At 39.2% G+C, this 6,550-nt stretch overlaps 1 long non-coding RNA gene across 1 annotated transcript in view; it reads left to right on the top strand.

The window, feature by feature from the left end:
* The first annotated feature begins 1,531 nt into the window (after positions 1 to 1,531).
* The window catches only part of LOC145554617 (uncharacterized), a 6,354-nt gene continuing 1,335 nt past the window's right edge, over positions 1,532 to 6,550 (top strand). The window contains exons 1-2 of the long non-coding RNA XR_014090612.1: positions 1,532 to 5,191; positions 6,393 to 6,550. The exon at positions 6,393 to 6,550 is cut by the window's right edge and continues 1,335 nt beyond it. This is a non-coding gene — a long non-coding RNA (uncharacterized LOC145554617). The remainder of the gene's footprint in view (positions 5,192 to 6,392) is intronic.

Below are 6,550 nucleotides of genomic sequence, written 5' to 3'. Positions count from 1 at the left end.
GGAACAAACTACCAGAAAACTACAAAACTGCTGAAACAATGAGTTCCTTTAAATCAAGACTGAAACCTGTTTAGAGTTACTCTTGATTCACAACTGGACCATTGATCAACACTGTTGATGTATATTTTCTTGATGAATTTCATGATGGCATTTGACAAGATGTAATGTTTATTGCTGTTTTATGATTGATTACTATGTCATGTTTTTAGGGCATGAAGCACTTTGAACCTCCTTGTTGCTCAAATGTGCTACACAAATAAGCTTGACTTCACTTGAAGGGAAGCCTAGAAGCCTAATTACAAGTTAACTCAACCTACCTCCTGTAATCCTAGAAATCCAAGAAATTACACTTCATCAGGACCAGAACTGCTCTACTGGTTCCTACAGTTTTACTGTTTATACTGGGAAAACTCGGTGATGCATACCAACCCACAGAGTGTTTGACAAACTGGTGTTTCATGGTCCCTATATGGCCCACTTGTGAATGTTTAATGTGTGCAGCATTTCTTATTTTCCCCCCAACATAAGTCCATCCATCCATGTGTGCACGTGTGTGTGCGTGTGCGTGTGTGTGTGTGTGTGTGAGTTCACGTTTACCTATGATGTCATTAAAAGCAATTAGTGTTGGAACTGCAGGGCTAGTTAGAGTTCTGCTGATGGATCGGAAACATCCACAGGGCAAACTCACACTTCTTCAGTTACATCTTCTCTCCTCTCCTCATTTTTCAAGTCACACACACTGTGTACAACAGCCCATCGGTTTGCTACTAGATGTGTGTATGCGTGTATGCGTGTGTGTGTCTACAATTTTTGGCAAACGTGTATTCTTGTATGTGAGTGTGTGTGTGTGTGTATTCTTTGTGAGTTTGTAAGTGGATTTGATTTCAAAGGTATGTCTTAGGCCCATTTGAATCATTAAGTGTGATTAGTGGACAGAAGTAGGCCTACTTGTTCTTTATCCACAGGAGAAAAAGAAATTCTGTACTGCCATCTTCGTCTTGGCCAAAAAACGGGGGGCAGGGGGGTTGGATTGTGGGAGGGATCCCACTTCTTCACTGACTTTTTCTTTGCTACTTTTGTTTCTTTTTTCTGTTATTTCATGTTTTTCTGAGCTTGTTTGAAAAGGGTTAGGTATGCTAAAATGCAACTTGAACACGACTTTAGTGCACACTAAAACTTATGTCTTTTTGCAACAGTCTGTGCTCCAAGCTGAGTTTAATTATACGGAACAACCTGAATTTTGTTCCGTATAATAAAACGGAACAAAATTCCTGTCCTCTGAATCCTGATCAGAGGACAGGATTCAAGTCGAATCCTGTCCTCTAATCACATTAGGACTTTTTGCTTCAAACAGAAACGCAGCATGATTCTCAAAATGTTACCCACATGAAGATAACATTGATCAGACCTGTAGTAGCAAGAGGTCCACTTGTGTCTTTTACTGATTGCTTAAAGTTATTAAATACTTGTGTATTTCAAATGCCTCTGATAATTGTTGTAAAAAATAAAAATAATTAGTGTTTTATAGCAAATAAAAACTAGTTGGAGACTTGTAAAAATGAATATTTGAAGTACTGGAGATGCAACGATTTTGTCTTTCTTTCACTTTAGGGCTGGTGGTGGATTGGTGACCTGATCATGGCGCGACCTCAGGAGGACTGGAGGTTTGACCTCTGATACACCTGGAGTAGAACAGCTGTATTATGGTCATATTGATATTTAAAGTACATTTTAACAATGAGAAATTCAAGTTGCATAAATAACCAATAATAACCAACACAACAAAACAATGATCTATTTTTATTTTTATATACTTTAACTTTTATTATTCTTACACTGACCCTGGAGAAGCACTATTTAATTTACTTCATTTAATGAGCAAACTAACTAAGGTTACTATTTGGTGTTTACTGAAATCAATTCTCTGTCTTTGAGATGAAACATCACTGAACAAACATTTCTATTTGAAGTGGTTGGATATTTAAGCGGGTTTCCGTTTTCACCTCGCTGTAGTGGGATGGTGAGCAGCAACACAAGCCATCAATGGACTGAAACGGTGAGAATGTGTCAGAACTTTTACTAGAAAACATGCTGCTTCTATCAAAATGGCGGGGGCTGGGTGTTGGTCATCATGCCCATTAACCACTCATATCCTATATATAGGCATGAGAGAACAAGAAACTATTAATAAGGTCAAAACCTCAATTAATTTAACTGTTTTGTGTTCAACTCTAATTTCTCTCTTCTTTTAGTTGCTTCCAGTCCTGTGTGTTGTGTTCATCGCCTAGAGTTTGTTTTAGGTTTTAGCCAGCACTTCTCAGCACTTATCCCAACACCGCACACCACAAGTAATAACTGTTTTAAGATGCTATCAGGCAGCACTTAGGGAATGTGTTTTTGCAGTTCTGTGCATGTATATTTTTTTTTGCTCTGGAAATGTGTGTGTGTTTATGTGTCAACAGCCGCAGACATGTATTCCCAAATTAGTCTGTGGTTTTGTCTGAGTTTTGGAAAAAGGAGCTCTCTGAAGCAGCTGAAAGATGTGATGGATTTGTGTGTGTGCGTGCTCGCGTGTGTGTGTGCGCGTATACGTTCTTGTGTGTGAATGTGTGTGTGCTTGTGTTGCGTATGTTTGTATGTCCGCTGGCCTTCCTGTTAACTTGATCCACGCTTGTGTAAAGCTGTGAATGCTGAGAAATCAGGAAAAGAGTGAGGTCATAATGTGCTTAAGGCCAAATTTCTCATATCAGTTACAAGCTAAAGCAAGCACACGCATAGCCACACAATATTTTTTTTACCAGTATCTAAATAAATACGCAGCGTTTCATTTCCTCTGTTTTAATATGAAGCATTATGTTCTTCATAGATTAGATATCAGTTCTGGTCTTATTGTTCAAATACAAGTCTTATTTCACATTAATCAGTCTGTTATTTTATAGAGGAGAGTTATTGGATAATTATTCATCAAATGTCTCTTGTATTTGCCAGAGTTCCTCAAACTGAACACTTCTTTTTTTTATTATTACAGAGTTCTTTCTCTGAATGAAAACAGTCCTTTGAGCAGGAGCAAGAAGTGAGCATTATCACACTCGATACTCCCTGGAAATGTGCACAAACGATGGAAAAACTTCTGCATGTTAACACATTTCTTAAGTTTACAGCCTCATAAGGAAGGAGCAGTGCTGCTCCTCCTGCTGTGTTAGCACTGTGGACAAGCAAACGGAGAGAAACATAGCTGCGGTTGCAGCTTCGGATGAAGCATGTGCACAGGCTTAAGTCTGGTGTGCAGCTTTATATATCTGAGCACATGTTTTAACTGAATCTCATAGCCTCTTCATCTGGTCTTCATTTGGTTACAAATGTTTCAGCGCTTCTGTACTTCACTGCCTCCACATGTTTGTCAGACAAAAGGCCAAGATGAGTTGGAAAGAGTCATTAAGATGTGTAAAATGCAAAAGCCGAGTGCATCAGCGCGTGTTGATTTTAAAAATGTGTCACGCCATCTTATAGATGCAATATGTAGCTGGAATAACTGAGATGCTTTGTCCATTGCTGGTTTCTGAATGTTTTAGAGATACAGGACTTTTTAAAAAAAACTTGTTAGCTTGTGATTTATTATATCCCACAACGCTTTCTCAGATAACACAAAACCTCAACTGACTCCATTCCTTATATAGGTTATCTGGTGTTCTTCACTCTGTGTCTGCTGTTTCTAATGCCTCATTAACAACTAAGGTGCTGTTTCTGCAGTTGTTTTAGTTCTGTATATGATCTTAGTATTGTCTGCAATATTTCTAGCCTCATTTTGATTCAGACAACTATGTTTAAAAATAAATCCAGACATAAATTAATCCACGCATGACCTCTTAATTAAATGCAACCAAACTGCATTAGTGCAGAGAGAACTTTAATTCTTAGTAGGATCATTTAAAGAGTACATCTCACTTTGCATGTACTCAAGGAGTTAGACAAATACTCCTGCTTTGAGATCACTAATCTTGTGCAAAACTTTATTTGATCGAAGAGCAAGGCTCGAACAAAACAAAAGTAAATTGTTGCATCACTGAAAAAATGTTCCTCTGTGAGTAGGGCACATTAACTTCAGGTGAAGGTCGCTGAAGTAAAACACACACGACTAACATGGATTCAGAAAGTCACATTGGGATATAAGAGTTTATTCAGACCATGCACTGAAAGCTTTCATTTTCCAAGACAAAGTACCTGCCAAAACTTTAGATACACATTCTCATTCAGGTTTTGAGTGGAAAATGTGCTGTCGACATTTCATCTTGCATCCATCAGTCGGCTTTTCTGATGCATATAAGATGAAACTAAATCTCTAGAGAGATGTAGGTTTAGTTACTAAAGAGATTTAGTTTCTGTCAAACTCTTTACCATGACAGTACATGGTGAAGAGATTACCTTTATATGGCAACCTGAGCTTTTTAGAAACCTTTTCCACAACGTCTTAATGCTTGTTGGCAGTGGCGCAACTGCACATTATTCAGGTGGATGCACAAACATAGATCGGCGCCCCCCCCGACCGAGGGACGGAACGTCAGGGTGAAGGAGCGACGCTCACTCAGCACCCCCCCCCCCCCCCCCCCCCCGAGGCGACGATACGTGAAGGGTAAAACTCGCTACATTTACCTCGTTATGTGCGCGAGGTGAAGGAGCGTAAGGCGCGCATTAGTGTACGGGAAAACATCATCGGCGCGCCGCCCCCTCCAGACGGAGTTTTGGCGCCCCCTCTGGTGCTGCGCCCCTATGCGTGGCATACCCTGCATACCCACTTTTTGCGCCACTGCTTGTTGGTAATAACTTACAAATAATTTGAAAAGATTCTTTCAAAATGATTAAATAATTGCTAGTGAAAAGTTACATTTCTTCATCAATGCTTTGACTAATAACCGATACATCCCTTTCCGTTGAAGCTCAGAGATCCCATGTAAGTACCTACTAAAAACCGGCTTGTTGGTGTCACATGTTAGCATCCACACTGAGCATAAACCGAAGCCCTTTTGTTTAAAAAGAGGAATATGTGCCCCTGAAAACTGATGTTTGATCCTGGATACAATTGACTGTGTTTTTATGTGCAGATGCCACCTCCTCACACTTCCAGAGCACAGGACTGGTTCTCAGGCTCTGCAGTAATTTGGGGTCATGGTTTGGGCCCCTCGTCAATCAGCAGGTCATTAGAGCTCTTTAATGAGCCCCTCCTCCTCGTCCTCCTTCATTTTCCTCTCCTTTCCTTCTCTTTTTGGTATCCATTACCTCTCTGCATGATATTCTGAGAAATGTCATCTACTTCTCCTTACACTTGCATTAATATGTAGGTCTTATCCATTTCTATCTCAGAAAAAAACAAAATCATATATTCTTGTTCTCTCTTTCCAAGATACCTTTGTATCTCCTTGACATTTTACTTGTTGCTTCCTCACCCTGTTCTGATATCGACCGCAGAGGAGGGGGACTGGTTGGGAGCCTTTAGGTCTGCACTACTTCACATGTCTTGGAGAACCATCGTCTGTGTTTTTTCAGATAACAAAAAAAGCCTGACTCACTTCATTCCTTTTAAGCTATCTGGTTTTCTTCATTCATTCTGCATCCACCACTTTAACTCCCACATTGACATCTACTAAGCAGGTTTGTTTTAAATAAATTCATTGCATTCCATCTTAACCTATTCCTTCTTATGATTCACTAAAAGAAGTAAGAATTTGCCACAATATCAGATTCATCCATGTGCTAGACCAAATGCTTTTTTTTTTTTTTTTAATCATTTGTCAAGTGACATCATTCGCCATTTAAGGTCCAATTCCCAAAATCCCACAAGAAACAGATTTAGGCTTTCAGCTCACAGTTGCTCTGAAATAATGTTGAATATGATTGATTAGTTGTTGGAGGGTGAGTCACCCAAGAAAAGCAAACTTTCCAAGCCCTTTCTGTCTCAATGATACTAAAGATTTGTTTGTAGCACGATTTTAGAGGTACTCTTTTGCTGTAAACTTCTATTCACACAAAATGCAACATATGGACACTGTTTTAATAACTGCCTCTTGTCTATAAAAAATGTATTTCCTGTGAAATTATGTGTGGATTAGCCTCAGAGACTCAACAGCTGTCATAATAATAGTTATAGTGATTCTTTGTCATTTTAGCTGGGACAGATATTTGACTGTCTGTTTTTCAAAATAAATCCAGATTTCATCTTTCTACATGCAAAAGCCCCAACATGTTTTTCTCCATTTATGCTTAGCATTTCACATAAACATTAATTATTCAAAATAGTTTTGGAATATATCATTGACCAGTTTATCCAAAAACCATATTCCCTGCTCTGTCTGCACTTTTTGCATTTACTTATGAAGCATGTTCTTTGATTACTCCAGTGCTTTCAACACCATCTGGTCAGAACCTCAGAAGGTGGAGCTGTCAGAAGTGGACCACCATGCAATAAGCTCACCAGGAAGTTCAGCTTTTCTATGATGTCCCCTCCACCAACGTGCATGAAGCCGTTGTTAAACTGGACAGCTCCTTCAGTAACAGA

Source organism: Poecilia reticulata, chromosome 13 (genome assembly GCF_904066995.2).
Source record: "Poecilia reticulata chromosome 13, P_reticulata-male-v2, whole genome shotgun sequence".
NCBI classification, from domain to species: domain Eukaryota; kingdom Metazoa; phylum Chordata; class Actinopteri; order Cyprinodontiformes; family Poeciliidae; genus Poecilia; species Poecilia reticulata.
Note: the sequence above shows the minus strand (reverse complement) of the source record. Positions and strands in the feature narration are given on the sequence as shown.